This window comes from Strix uralensis, chromosome 14 (assembly GCF_047716275.1).
Source record: "Strix uralensis isolate ZFMK-TIS-50842 chromosome 14, bStrUra1, whole genome shotgun sequence".
Classification (NCBI taxonomy): Eukaryota; Metazoa; Chordata; class Aves; order Strigiformes; family Strigidae; genus Strix; species Strix uralensis.
Window position 1 is genome coordinate 17699283 of NC_133985.1, and position 15050 is coordinate 17714332.

General features: G+C 56.5%; 1 protein-coding gene across 3 annotated transcripts in view; it reads left to right on the forward strand.

Annotated features, from left to right (window-relative positions):
- The first annotated feature begins 571 nt into the window (after nucleotides 1-571).
- PDGFRB (platelet derived growth factor receptor beta) overlaps nucleotides 572-15050 on the forward strand; it is a 34749-nt gene continuing 20270 nt past the window's right edge. Inside the window, exons 1-3 of one of the 3 annotated variants that reach the window (XM_074883593.1) lie at nucleotides 881-1254; nucleotides 1427-1583; nucleotides 14180-14246. The gene's annotated coding sequence lies outside the window, so the exon portion shown is untranslated. Of the gene's footprint in view, nucleotides 1584-14179; nucleotides 14247-15050 lie in introns of all 3 variants that reach the window. The other 2 variants (XM_074883596.1, XM_074883595.1) reach the window with 2 other exon arrangements.

The window sequence follows — 15050 nt, forward strand, 5'->3', positions numbered from 1 at the left end:
TTTTTGATTCTTGGAAAGAAAAACCAAGAAAGATAGAAAGGTATCTTTTCAGGGGAGTCTCCTTTTTCAGGATAGCCAGTGCATTTCTGCAGTTTTTCTTGTTTGGATCGGACAAAAGCACATCCCCAAGATGGAAATGGTGGCAAGAACTGGTGGGTCTAAAGACGGTTTTGATCCAAAGAGCTTCTGCACTTTGTAACAGTGTTGAAACAAATTGCAAAAAAAGATATCCCTTTTTGGACAAATGATAATATTTTGCCTATTGAAAGATTCTCAGAAACCTTATTTGAGCTCACCAAGGTGTGGGGAGGATTTGAAGCAGGTTCATGAGCCGGCTTTCACCCCCCCAGGGTGGGAGGGGTGCAGGACATCAGGGGTGATGGCGTGGCCGCGGTGGAAACTCCTGTCACCTCTCCCAGCTCCATGCCCCTCGGCAGCCCAAACAGTCCAAGTTCCCAACCAAACCCACCGTCTGCCGCAGCATCCCAGTTGCACAAGATTTATTACTCCCCCTTCGAAAAAAAAAAAGGGACTGGGAGGGTGCGTTGGCAGTCCCCGAGTGGCCGCGGCCGGCCGGGGGTCAGCGGGGCGGGAGGCGCGGTGCCGGCACTGCACGGCCCGGGGCGGCGTCCGGGGGGAATACATGGAGTTGGTTCAGTACAGGCCTTCTTTAATAAAAACATGAGTCAGCTGCTGGCGTGGGCAGCGGATTTTCTAAACATCCCCTCATATCCTGAGAAAGGGAAAAAAAAAAAAAAAAAAGAAAACGGGAGGGGGGGCTTGAGGGGAAAAAAAAAAAAGAAAAGAAAAAGAAAACAGGGAAAAAGGCCAGAATTGAAAGCAGACACAGGGAGAGAGCAACTCCTTCCCTCCGGTTTAAGGAGGCAAGAGCCGGGCTGGTCCGGGCTCCTTTTGTTTCCCGTTAGCCAGGCCCTCGCCGCTCCCCTCGGCAGCCTGCGGCAAAACTCCCCTCTCCTTGCAGCCTCTTTGGCTTCTCCTCCTTTTTAAAATTTTTTTTTCCCCCCATCGCACCCGTCTGCCGGGCTTTAATCGCAAGTTTTGCTCTGCAAAGGGTCCCCGCAGAGGGTGGAGGGAGGAAGTCGGACGGACTCCGCTCCTCATTGGCGAGGCAGCCTCCCCCCTTCTCCTCCTCCTGAGGTCTCTTTTATTTATACACGCACACACACGCGTGCACATCCCCCGGCCCGGGGCTTTGCTCCACACTGGGGCCCGAGGCGGCCGGACCCCTCCCAGGTGGGCTGGGGGCTGCCCAGGGCGCTGCTGAGATGCACTAGAGGAGCAGAGTGAGGGCTTGGCTGCAGCCCAGCCCTGGCACAGCCTTGCCTCTCCTTTTGATTTTATTTTATTTTTTTTCCCCTCCTCCCCTCCACTTCATTTCTTCCCTTCCCTCTCTTTCTCCTTTAAGTGGAAAAGCCTTGCCAGCTGGGGAAAGCTGGGAGGGCAGGGAGAGCCTCGGCAGGCAGCAGATAAAGAGTGCGGAGGAGGAGAGGAAGGAATTTCAGGGCGGCCAGTGCCCGTGGGACGTGTGGCACAGGCGCTCGCCCGGTGGGACCCTGCCCAAGGTAAGCCCTCGCGTCACCCACCCGGGTGCCGGCTCTCCCTCCAGCTCTGCTCCGGCCCTTTGGCCGGGAAACCTCATGCTGTAGGTGGTATGGACCCCAAGGACCCTCTCCCCAAGCCAGCCTGGTTGCTTTGGAAGGGGATTTGCTCCCTGGCAAGGGGCTGGCACCCCAAAACACCCCATCAACCCCTGGGGAGGTGGTGTATGGTGGAGAGCGGCCGAGCTTTGCGGTATCCCGCGGGAAAAGCCATCCCATCAGCTCTCACCGGGTCCTGGGCTGGGATGGCTGCGGGGAGCGAAGGGGATGCTGAGGCTGTGGGACAGGAGGGAGGACCCCGCTGAAGCAGGAGTGGGGCCCAGGGGATCTCCGTCTCCCTGGGGAGCTCTCGGTCCCTCCCTGGATTGGAGGGTTACCCTGGCTCTCCCAGCCCAGCAGCCGTGGGACGACTGGGGTGTGCGTGGGGAAGGAGCTGCTTGCAATCCCCAGCGAGACATCTTTTAGAGGCAGGAGCGTGCCCCACTGCAGAGCAGTGTCACAGCTGCATTAGACTGTCCAAACACATCCATGGTCATGCCTAAATGCAGGGTGGTCCCAGCACCATGCCGCTTTGATCTGTGCCCTTGGCAGAACTCCTGTCCCCATGGGCCAGGCCAAGGTGGAGAGGGACGGCTGCAAGCCCTGCTCAGGGCCTGCGCCCTGGCGCGCTGGGTACTGCAGGGGGGAGAGCCTGGTTAAACCCTTCTGGGCGTGGATGTGGGCAACCGCTCTGCTGTCCCAAAAGCCCAGGAGCCGAGGGCCTCCAACAGGCTGGAGCTGGTCTGGAGTGAAGCTGTGCTGACTCAGGCAGCCCTGACAGCCAGGGAGAGTGGGATGCGTGACTTGCAGGGCTTTGGTGCTCACACTGGGACTGTTGTGGGCTCAGAGCATCCAGCTCCTGCCAACAGGAAGACTTTCAAAGCAGGACTTGTGGTGGAAAGGGATGTTGTGCTGCTCCATCCTTGCCCCAGAGCACCTGGGGCTTCTGCTAAAGCAGAGGGCAAATAGCTAAAAGTAGTTGGTTTGATGTGCAAACCCTGCTTGTAGGGGCTTGGCAGTCCCAAATCTTTTCAGAGGGTTTCCCATCAATGACAAGGACCAGCAATGTTGAGCCCCAGTGCTCCCCAAGGGCCATTGAGGGGTTGGCTGAAGGGTCATTTTCCCCTCAACACCTTGCAGGACAAGGTGCCTGTGCAGCCCACACTCTCAGGAAAGGGCACATTTAATTTAGGCAGCTGTAGCCAGTGGCAAAGACATGGCTCTGCCTGGCAGAGGTCATGTGCTGGGCTGGCTCAGAGGAGGAGCCACCAGGTAGCCACCCCGGTTGGCAGCCAGACCTGGGCACAGTCTGACATGAGGTTGAAGTCACTCCTTGACACTGATGTCACCCAGGCTTGAGCATGTTGTGGCCCTGGTGGCAGTTGCCAACCCTGGGCCGTGTCCCTGGGTCCAGGAAACATCCCCAAGTCAGTTGGTGCATCAAGAGGGGTCAGTGTTTTGGAGAAGCATTAGGTCACAGCGACCCATTTGCAGCATGCAAAGGGCTTTTTTTCTCTCCCTAAAGCCAGCTGTCCGTTTCTCCAGCTCAACAGCATGGAGGGTCCTCGCTGAAGGAGCAGGTGGAGGGACTGCAGCCACCCGGTTACCTGCCCTCGGCTCATCTCCCGCACCCCCACAGAGGGCTGGGGGTTCAGGGTGCCCATGTTCTGAACAGAGAGCATGGTCTGAACACAAGCCTGGCCAGCTGTAATGCTGCAGTCCAAGAGAAGTTAGCCATGGCTTGTTGTCCAAAGCCCTGGGCATTTCTAGTGGGGTCTCACAAGGCTCTGGCCTGGGCTTGGTCCTCTGCAATCTCTACATTAACTGCCTGGGTGACAGACGAGTGCATGTACCCAACTCTGGGCTGTCACCAAGCTGGGTGGGCAGCCAGTGTGGGGGCAGATTGGAGCGCAGGAGGATCCCAAGGGCTCTGGGAGGAGTCCAGCACCAACCAGGCAACAGCAAGCTGTGACAGCATGCTGCCATTAACAAGGAAATGTTAAATGGTTGTGCGTGATCTGGGGAGCTAACAGCCCAGATAGCTTGTATGGTGGGAAAGGATCTGGGGGCTATAGCGGACACAAACCAGATTGCTGCGTGGTGCAGGGAAACCCACAGCTCTTCCCGTGGGATGTGCTGAAAGGCACACGGCTGGAGGCAGCGCAAACAGGCAGGGTGGAGGGAGCAGGTCCTCCCCAGCAAGTGATGCCAAGCACTTCAGCAGGGATGCATATGGAAAGGCTCAGGGAGAAAAGGGAGGAAGATCCGAAGCTCAGAAGAGGCTGCAGAGGACTGGGAGAGGGATTGAGGGGGCTCGTTGGTCACTGGGTGTTATGGGGAGGTAGCACAGAGTCTTCATGCATGGGAAAGGTCACTGCAAAGAAGAAAGTTAGCTTTTAGAGGAAATGTGAGGCTGGGTGCCTTCAGCCCCACAGGTTTCAAAGGACACATCAGGCAAACATCTGGCTGGGGAGAGGTGGGCACTGCAGCATGGCAATGACCCCAGGATCTCTTTCAGCCTCATTGTTGGTGGGTCTGTGACAGGATTTCCAAAGTGCTCAGAACAACACTGTTAGGAAGAGGAGAGCACCGAGCCCTTCTCCAGGACTAGGGCAAGACAAAACTGCGTTAGTGAGCACCAGAGGAAACCTGAGGTTAAGAAATGCTCTCTAGCTGCAAGAGCGATGCCGTGCAGGAAGAGACCATGTTGGCTGGCCATGGCATTGCCCCAGTGACAGAGAGCTGTGACCGACCGTTGCCAGAGGGTCAGGGCAGGGACTTCTGTGCCCAGTTCCACTCTGGGGCCAGGCAGTCCCTGAGGTCCCTCTGGCCCCAGTGTCTGATGCCATGCTGAAGCAGGATGGGCTTGCAGTGGTGTTCATAGGGTCAGGCTCTGTCAAAGCATCTTCCCGGGATGCAGCAGCAAAGGGCAGGGACCAGAGTAGCCATGTGGTGGCTGAATCCCATGGGAGCGCAGCCGCGGTGCTGGCAGCAGGGGCTGCCTTTGGCCCAGAGCTGGAGGGAGCTGGAGACTGTGCAGGCTCAGGGCTGGCTGGACACATCCTATCCCTGCGAGGGAGGATCCGAGTCGAACACTTCGTGGAGTTTGTTTGTTTGTACTTTAACCAAGGGAAAGAAATCCCCTGGAGAGGAGTTGCAAGGGGAGGGTATAGACCGGGTATTGTTTCCTGAGAGGCTGGAGCAGCTCCAGGAGGCTCCTTCCGCTCCACCAGGCAAATTGGACATAACGAGGCTTGTTTTAGGGGTGGCTGTTTCCCCTCCTCCTCTCCCCAGTTGCCTAATTAGGCTCCTCGAGCCAAGCACACCTCTGCCCTGCTCCGCTCCCACCGGGACACCTCCTCCTGGAAGTGCAGCATTTTTCTGGCACCGCGGGGGACACAGAGTAGACCCAGCTGGGACAGGGAGAGGGACATGTGCTGGGGATGCACAGAGGGGTGCTGGGATGGGTCATGCGCTGAGCAAGGGGGTCCCATAGGTCCATTGCCCCCCCAGACTGGTAGCAGATGTACAGTGATGTGTTGCCTCTCACACCCTGCTTTTTCATCGTCCCTGGGCATGCACACACCTGGGACACAGGCTGTGGCATGCCCTGGTCTGTGTTTGTACCTTTCTCCTGCAATCACCAACCTGCCAAGCCAGAGGACTGCAGTGTGGAGACCCTGTGCAGGGAGCAGGGAGACCACAAGAGCTCCCACAGAAAGGCTGGATGCCAGAAAAGCCAGGCTGGTGTAGTGACAGTCGTGTACGTCCTGCACCCATGGACGGGCTCGTCCTCTCCAGGGCATGCCTGCAGGGGCACCTGCTCATCTGTCCGGGTCTCCACTAACACCCATCCTACGCTCTTCCCAGGGCTCAGCGAGAGCCAGTGTGTGATGGGGCTTGCAGCAGGCTGTGGGGTGCAGGAGCAGGAGCAGGGAAGGGTTGGGGAGTGCAGGGAAAATAACCAGGGTGCTGCACTGGATGTCAAACCCTGGGCTGCAAACCAGGAGACAGATGGAGTAGGAGGTACCTTCTCCATGCTATGGAAGGGGACTTCTCAGCATGTCCCCACAGGCAGCACTGGGGCTGCTCGGGGGGGACAAGGCTACCAGGGCAAGCAGGAGACAGGCAAAGCTGCCTCTCGGTGAGAGGCCCCATCCTGCCGGTCCCTCTGCCTTCCCTCTTCTGGCCCGTCTACCATGCGAAAGAGTCTGTGACTGAAATCTTAATGTTACCGAGACACAGTAATTGGCACCAATTAAATTGCTACATTCATGTTTGAATTGCTTTAACTGGCGAGACACACTGTCTTATTTATACAAAAAAATATGTTTGCTTGTGGGTTTGTCTGAACCGGGGCCAGCAGAAAATACACCATTTCGAGCCCCGCTCTCTGCAGGCGCATTCTCCTGGAAGTCACCTCAGTTTTAGCCTTTGCCGAGCAAATGGTTGCAGAACAGAAACCCCACTTTCCTCGAGGCCAAGCGCTGCCGGCATCACAAGAGGGGTCCCCTCCTCTCTCCCTGCAGGCAACTGCCAAGTTTCCATCTCCAGGCTGGGAGCTGTTTGGGAGAATATGGTCTGATTGCTGGTGCGGGCAGCAGGACTCGGTGCCCATTTAAAGCTGCGCTCAGGAGAGGGCAGGGGGTGCTGGCAGATGCCAGCCCCTGTGCTGAGTCCTGCCTCGGCTTCTCCTCTGGAGGATCTATGGGGTTTGGGGGGGCAGGGGCTGTTTGCAGAGCATGGGTGCAGAGGGGAGCTGATTTTTGCTTCGTGTCTAAGGGGAGAAGAACCGCTGGAGGTCGAAAAGGACCCTGCATGTAGGGTGTCAAACACGGCTCATGCTGCCAGGCCAGAGCATGTAGGAGGAGGTTATCCAAGAGGGAGGTAGCCCTTGTGCAACCTGTGGATGCACAGGGAATGTGCTGGCTTTCCGCACCCCCTGCTCTAGAAAGCTCCGTTGCTGCCCCCAGGCCCTGCTGTTATAAGGAGGTGGGGGCCAGTCCCTCCTCATACAATTACCAGTGGGCAGGAGAGGAGACATGGGATGAGGGTGTCTCCCCCAGCACTGCAGTTTGTCTGTCTCTGCAGTCCTGGTGCTGGGTGCCACCACCCCGGTGTTCCTGCCCCCCAGGAGAGCTTATGGAGAAGGGGGTAGGATCAGCCCCCAGCAACAAGAGCTGCACCAGCAGCTGCATTTTGCTCCCTCTCAGGAACCCAGAAGTGGCAGGGCCAAATCAAACACAGCCCCCCTCTGAAAGCAGCCTCTGCCCTTCACACCTCAGCACTACCTGGCCCCATCCTCTCCCACCCTGGCCACGGTGCCAGGCTCCTCTCCAGGTCCTACAGATGGGCAAAGGGTACTCTGACCACAGAACTGGTGAGCGCCTAATCCCAGCCACGAGAGCCTAAAACCCCAGAACAAAGCGATTAAGCTCGGGTCCCTCGCAGGCAGCAGAGAAGAGAAAAGCAGATATATCCACAGAGATGGTCTCCTCCTCCTCCCCAGCAAATCTGTGTCTCAGGGAAATTTTCAAAGGAGGATCAGGTTACTCACTCTTCACTGGCATGTGGGGCTGGTAAGACCACAACACTGACTGCTCCTGGAGCTTTGTAAAGCCCCTATATCCTACTAGGGTTCAGGATGGCTCCCTGTCTGCTCCTGCATCCATCACCCTCCCCTCGCAGCTGATGATTAGTGGTTAATTAGAGCCAGCTGGGACCTTTGGCTCCAGCTCTGGCCCCACCATAGCAGCCACCCTCCAAGAGCGGCTGCAAGCAGTTGATGGAGATGTTGATGTGCTGGGGAATGTTTTCTTCCTCATGTATACCTTAGCAGAGTGCTTCCCTTGAATTGCTGCGGGAAGGCAGACACAGCTTTCTGGCAGCCACGGTACAAGAGCAAGGAAAGCCCTGGGGGTACCAGGCCATGGGATGAGCAGCTGGGATGGTGCCTGACCCTTGGTCTTGCATCCTCTGCTTCCCCTGTCCACTCTGCCAGTGGTGAGGAAAAGCAGTGAGCGAGTGGACGGGCTCTGCTCAGAGAGGCAAGGCCCATCCAGCCCCACATACTCAGGAGCTGGGACCCCTGAATATATGCCAGTTTGGGGGTGCAGGGGCCAGAGAGCTCTTTGAGTCACTGTTGCTGGCCAGCCCCAAGGCTTTGCTACCCAGCTGGAGGGGCCAGCAGTGAAGTGATGCCCGGAGCTGTGTGAGTCCTGGCCTGTGGTTTGGGTGTCCTGCAGTCACATTCATAACTCACATTGCTCACATGCTCGTGAAGCAGCCTGGAGCGTTCTCCCAAAAATGTCTTTGCTGTCAGGGGGAATGGAGAAGTTAGGGGATGGTCACGGGCAGCCCTGGATGGGCTCTATTGCATCCTTTAGAGCATCTTGATGGAGAAGGACACTGGGAAAGGCTGAAACGCTCTCAAGGGGCACATTTATGCCTTCCCCAGGGGGTCATCACACTGCAAAGGGTGAGCCCCAAGGCTGAACAGAGCCCTGCTCCCTACACCCAGCATGAGCATCCCTAGTTGTGCACAACACCAGACTTCACGGCTGTGCTCCAAAATGCTGGACAGCCCCCAGCACCACCATGGGTCAGCCCCAGCATTACCGTGGCCCTGGTACCCACTGGCTGCTGTAGGGAGACCAAGGGAGGCAGGGTTTGGTGGAGGCGAGGAGCGGGGTATGCAGCAAGGGACAGCCAAGCACTGCATCGGCCTTGCCTGGCACGTGGCAGCCGTTCCTCCCAACACCCCCATTCCTCCTTCCCCAGCTCCAGGTGAGCCTTGGTCTTTGCCCAGGGTTTTCCCACAGTCCGGGCCAAGCTCACAGGCTCCGGGGAGCAGCCCCGCTGGCCCCAGGGCCCGGCTTTTCCTCTGAAAGCGGAAGCGGGGGAGCATGCGCAGCCGAAAAGGCCACGAATACCAACACTCAGGGCTGGGGGATTATTTATAATGCTGGCATCTCTCCAAACAGATGTTTCATTTTATTTTGAACTTGCACTAAATAGGTCACTCCTTTCCTCCATCTCCCATGGGCTTAAAATGGAGGGGGAAAGCAGGGGGGGGGATTAGGGGTGAGAGAACAGGGCTCACCATGGTCCCACGTCCCCATGTGCCAGCTCCTCACAGCGATGCGTTACGGAAAGCCATGGCTGGAGGTTTGCTGGCCTGTGTGCGTGGATGTCGTGGTCCCCCCATGCTCGGAGAGGGAGAATGGTCGCAGCTGAAATGGGGCTGCGTGGGGCTCGCCACCCCACCCCTTTCCTCACATGGCTGACCCCAGGGCTGCTGAATCATGCCGCCAGGACTCAACGTGGACTCGTCATCCTCCCTGGCAGCTTTCCCCCACCCCGCTTTGGAGTCACGGTCCTCATTTTCAGCTCTCAGACAGATGCTGTCAAAGCCTGCGATATCCCATGGCAGGCTGGCCCAGAGGAGACTGGCTGTGCTAACTCATGTCCTGTTATCTGCTGCAGGACCAGTGCCCTCACAACCTCACAACTGCTTCCTCCAGGTGCCACCGAAGATGGTGACCAGGATCTGGGGTCCTGGGCAGGGGCTCTGGTCCTACCAGCCCCGGTCTCTACAGCAGAGGCAGGCGGGATGGCCCTGAGCTTGCACTGCCCCAGAGGTGGCATCTGCCCCTTCTTTGACCATCTCCTAGAGAGCTGGTCCACAGCAGGGTTGTGGCTTTAATCACAGCTTCACAGACCAAGGAGCTCTGACCACTCAGAGGGTTCAGGGATCAGTGACACTGCCAGTGAGTGCTTGCAAAACCTCACCTCTGTATGACTAAAAGAAACCCCTAAATCCAGGCGTGTTGCAAGCAGCCACCCAGGGCTCTCCGCATCCCTTGATCTTACCAGTGCCTGGGTAAAGCCTCAGGACCCCCTTGGTGCTGGCAGGCAGCTGGGCAAGGAGGGTTTGGGCAGGGATGGCCTGTGGGACCCCGGGGACTCCCCAGCCCCTCTGCTCCTCAGCCCGGTTTCAGATTTCCTACCTCTGCATTTTATCAGCAGCTGTTTATGGGCCTTGGGACGACAGGCTCCCCATGTGTGTGCCCTGCCTAATTCTAGCCATGTGCTGGGAAAAAGAAAAAGGGCTCTGTGATGATAATCTGGCCTGTGAGTAAACGCAGTGTCATGGGAGCCGAGGGACCCCAGAGGAGGGATGTTGCAACTCCGGACAGTTCCAGCCAAAAGAAAAAAAAAAAAAAACCCTCTCAGTTTTATTTAGATTAAAGGGTGGGAAAGAAACAGTGGTGGAGGCCGGGGGGGGAGGGTGGCAGAGGAAAACAGGGCAAGCCAAGGAGTTTCACTGTTGGACAAGCAAGGCTTGCGTTTCAGGGGTCACCAGCCTTTGCTCAGGGAGCTCTTTGCTTTCAAAAGCGGGGGACAGTGCCCCCCCCCAGCCAGGAGAAGCCCTCGCTCCCTGGCTGCAAGTGCCATTGATCATGGGATCCATACGGGGCTTTTTTTATTGCATATGGGCACCCATGATCTCACTTAATGACTCAGATGCGCTTAGACAAAGAAGAAATAAAGTATATTTTACTTCCCGCTAATTTGCACCAGATGTCCCTGGCCTGCTTGGCAGGATGGTGGGGCCAGCGAGCATTGTGGGAGCGCCTGGAAGCACAGCCCCAGCAAGAAAAGGGGCTAGAAATAGAAAGCCAGAGGAAGAGAAAGGACGGGCGGCTGTGTGAAAGGCCTGGCTTCATTTCTCCGCTCCTTCCTTCGCCATGGTCGTGCTGCCGCCAGCCGAGATGCGCTCACGGGCTGGGCCGGCATCCAGCATCTCTGCCCAGCATCGCTGGAGAGGGGAGGCTTGGGCAAGGGGGGCACGGCTGGAGGATAAGAGTAACATGGGGCAATGGATATAGGAATTACCCCTGGAAATGCAAATGGGATTTGCTGAGAGGGGGCTGTGCACCCCAATTTCCAGAAGACAGTACATCCCCTTGCTAGTGATTGATGGTTTGTAGGGACCAGAGCTACTTCCAAGGTGGCTGTCAGAGCAGTCTCCCCCTCCACGACATGCTGAGCCATCCCCTTCCCTATGCACCAGGTTTTCAGGCTGGTTCCCAGCTCCCACAGCTCTGGGGGTGCTTGTGAAACCCCCATACTGGCTTTCTGCAGGGCATTAGTGGTTGTGGAGCAGAGGTGAGAAACATGGGCTAGGCATCCTCAGAAGGAAAGCAGTGGATCGGGAGGGTCTCCTTAGCATGAATGCCCATCTGTGTAGATCTCCCATGGTTTAAGGCAGTTGCAGGGCTAGAAATGTCCTTGTTCAGCATCATCCATGTTTGGGGATGGGCAGTGCCATGTGATGCTCGTGCTAGCAGTGGCTGCCACATGTGCTGAGATGCTCTGCCATGAGCACTGCGCTGTACACATGCTGGGAGCAAGCACAGAGAGGAAGAGCCTCAGAGGTGTGGCAGGGCACACTGAGCAAAGTCAAAGGAAATTCTTGCCTTGTTACCCAAGAATAGTCAAGACTCAGCCTACCCAACATATTTTGGGCATTAGCAAAGGCATCTTGGGCTTCCTAACATCCTTAAACAAGAGATAGGTCTGGAGTGGAGGAACAGCAATAAATCATAAGGTTTGGTGATGCTTGAGTTCCTTAGCAAGGCACTGTGAGGTGGGGAGGAGTGGCAGAGATGGCTGAAGGAATGGTCCTCCCTAAATAAAGGTAGGACCATCCCCAGCAGAGGCTGGATGCAGCTCTTCCTTGTATCCAAAATCCTGGGCATAGCCCTGCTCCTGCTGCAGAAATTTCTGTCCAAGTTCATCAGCCACAGAGACATCAGCCCCCAGCCGTCGCTCGCAGCAGTGAGCGGGGGAGTGGGAGAGGAGGTGGAGGAGAAAGCTCAGCTGTCGTCAGATTTGGGATGCAGGAGAAATGGGAGCGGGCTGCTCTGGAGAAGCTGTGAAGTCACGAGATGGAGAATCAGGAGACAAATCCCAGTCCTGGCACAGTTGAGGCCCTGCCGTGTAGCCTTGGCCGTGCTGTTTGACCTCGTTGCTCTGGCCCTCTTGCTTGTGTCCTGTCTGTAAGAGCACAGCTCCACAGGCCCTCAGAGCCTGGGGTGCACTCTGCACAGCCCTGCTGCTGCTCAGAGATGTCAGGAGGCCCCCGTTTATCCCATCACCTCATGCAACACTGTAAAAGCACGAGGCTAGAGATGCTCACACTGGCTTTCAGTGGTGCCTGGCCCCAGCCAGCTATGGGATGCTATCCTTTCACCAGCACGACAGTGGGCTGGGAAACACGACAGCCCCGGAGCTGGCTCAGCTCTCCCTCGTCTCGCCTGCAAATACCGCTTGCCGCTCTCAGTGTCCGGAGGAGGAGCGGCTGCCGGGTACATTCCTGCGGCTACGCATGCAACGTGACAGCCAGGCTGATGTGATTACAGAGGAGAGTTAAGGACAGACAGTGTGGCTGTGTCACCAGGCAGGGACAGTTGCCTGTATCTGTGTCTTGTTTGGACTCAAAATCCTTCCAGACATTCACGGTGCTGCGATGTCCAGGTCCTGGCCTTGCTGGGCAGCAGCGCGGAGGCGAGCAGAGACACGTCGTGCAGGCTGGTGGGAGCCGTCCTCCTCCGCAGCACTCAGAGGAGCCACAACGAGGCCCCCGGGACCTGAGTCCACGGGAGAGCACAGCCACCCCACAGGCATGTGGGGCTGAGTGTGGGCGCGGGGCTTCATCACCCAGCCAGCCCAGCCTCCTTACGAGCCAGCTGACCTCCTGTCTCCTCTCCCAGCCAAATTCCTCTTTTAGAATAATAAACAGTGCAGCTCAATAGAAAAGCTCCCTGCCCTGCTGGGCCAGGGACAGCTTGCTCTCACATCACGGTGATGGAGAAAGGCAGAGGGAAGGTCTGCACCTGTGCTGGCAGGGAGGAGAGGATGGTGGGGGGGTATAACGTGGGGATGGAGAGCCGGGACTTCACTTCAGTGGCTGCTGTGGAGCTGCAGAGCTGAGTGAAGGGCGCTGGACATGGCACTGCTGCAGGACCTCCCTGGCCTCCAGGCACATGCCAGGATGGGTGGAGGCAAATGGTCCCATGGCTTGAAAATACTCAGGTCCTGGCCCACAGGAGGGACGTAGGAGTCTGAGGGGTCCATGGCACCCTGCTCAAACACAGGGCTGAGAGAAGACAATCCAAGGCAGCTGAGCGTCGTGTAGGTGCCTGTGTTTGGGTCCTTGGGTGGGATAACATCCAGGTGTCTGCTTTTGGATCACTGAGTGGGTCTGCACCCACCTCAGATCCTCCTTGTCTGGCACTCATAGGGTGCATCTTACTGCTCCTGCTGAGAACAAAAGCTGAGATTGAGGAGGGAAACAACAAGTGCTCTCAAGGCTGGCAGTGAGCTGGGTGCTTTTGTATCCCTTGTGAAATGCCTGTGTGCACCCACATGTGGGCTTGCACGTGTCCTTGTGACAGGGAGAGGAAGGTTTGTCCTTCTGCTATCCAGGCTCTGCGTGCATCCTGCGGGATGGGCAGAGCTCAGCACCTCCAAGTGTGCCTCTCACCCAGCCAGAGCAGACAAACAAGGGAGAGGTCACCACTCTTCGTGAGACATTGCCACCCTCCCACTCTGCTTGGGAAGCATCTCCAAGAGAAATGCCTTTCTGCAAAACCAGCAGATTTATTAAAACCAGCTATGAACACAGAGGAGGCAGCCAGAGGCGGCAGGCGGAGGCTGCAGGGCTCTCACTGCTTGCTGAAGCAACACCCCTGCTAGCCCAGCAACACCCTTGCTAGCCCAACACCAGCATGCACCCGTGTCCAGCTCCTCAGCTCCAGCAGTGTTTTGGCCCATTAGTGATCCTGCAGAGATCACTGGTGGAGTGAGGGACCTGTCTGTGTGGGTAAAGGAAGCCAAGATCTCACCTGCAACAGGACTAACAGTGACAACCATGAAGCTGGACAGGCAGCTAAAAGCTGGGCCTGAGCTTCGTGGCAGGCAGATATTTGGAGGGGGAGAGGGGGTAATACAGCCTGGCATGTGCATGAAGGCAGGGAGGGGTGAAAGGAGAGGATCCCAGTTGTCCCTACAACCTTGAGCATTGAATAATGGATGAATCACACACCTCTGTAAAGGAGAATTGGGAAACCAAGCTAATTGTTCTCATGGCAGGGCCTTGGGGGGCAGAGAGATTAGGTTGTCCATCCTTCTCCTCTCTCCTGCAGTGGTGCTCTCTGAGGGTGGGTGCAGTGAGGTCACATTCGTTTACAGCCTGAATTTCACCTCGGTCCTTTCATCCTACCCACCCCCAGCTCTTCCCCAAAAGTGCTCTCATCCCCTCTGGCAAATGCAGAAGAGAGAAGGAGTCACCGAGGGGATTTCTAGAGGGGGGAGAGGGAAGCTGCTGAATAAGCTGGAGACCTGGAAGGCTTTGCTGGTAGATCAGACTTTTGTTGAGCCAAGGCAAGAGAATAATAAAAACATCTGACAAGCTCACGTCATTTAAAAACCATTTCCTCCTTAACATCAAGCAGACCAGGAGGCCACTCCAGGGCCAAGAGGCGGCATTGCTACTCAGCAAGAGATGGTGCCTGGGGCCAGGTCAGCAAGTCCAGATTGCCACTAGCCATCCTCATGCCTGGTGAGCAGCTCCCCAGAGCACTGTGCTGGCATCATGGGGGCTTCTCCTCAGGGTCTGCCTTGGGAGCAGGTTCAAAATGCCTCTTGTGCTGGGAGAGGGGAGGTGGCCTGGTAGCACGGCAGGAGCTCAGCCCTGGATTACGGTGTGGCTGAGCCATGAAGTTCAGCTCCATGCAGGAGCATCCCCAAGTTCAGGACTACTGAATTCATTTCACCCCAGCTTTGTCCAGGCACAGAGGAAGCCCTTCCCTTTACTATTTCCTTCCCTTTTTTAGCTTCTTCATTTTGCTTTTCAGAAATTGTCATCCCCGTCCCTGCAGCCACGATGGGGAGAGTTACCTGTCACCCCATTACATGGGGGACAGACCCCACTGCTCTTAGGGAACTCTGGCCTCATCTCCTCTGGGCTCTGAATTTGCACCAGGAAGGGCTGAAAATGCTCTGTGGAAAAGATTTCTTGAGAAATGTTGATAAAAGGGATTTTTAAGTAAAAAGCCCTCAAATATTCCCTTAAAATACATATATTTAGAAGTTAAATACAAGAAACTCAGTTTTTTGTGGGATTTCTTTGGGCTTGTTTTATTTCATTGGAAGGAGAAAATGTGGGAGGGTTGGAGGGGGATCTGTTTTCTAGCAAGTTTTATCTCATTGGGACTGAGGGAAGCAAAAACTAAGGGAAAAAAAGGCAAGCGGTAGAGCAGAGGGAGGGAGAAAGGCAGGGCTCTGCAGCGGGGGGAGCAGCATTTCGAGCAGAGATGAGCAAGA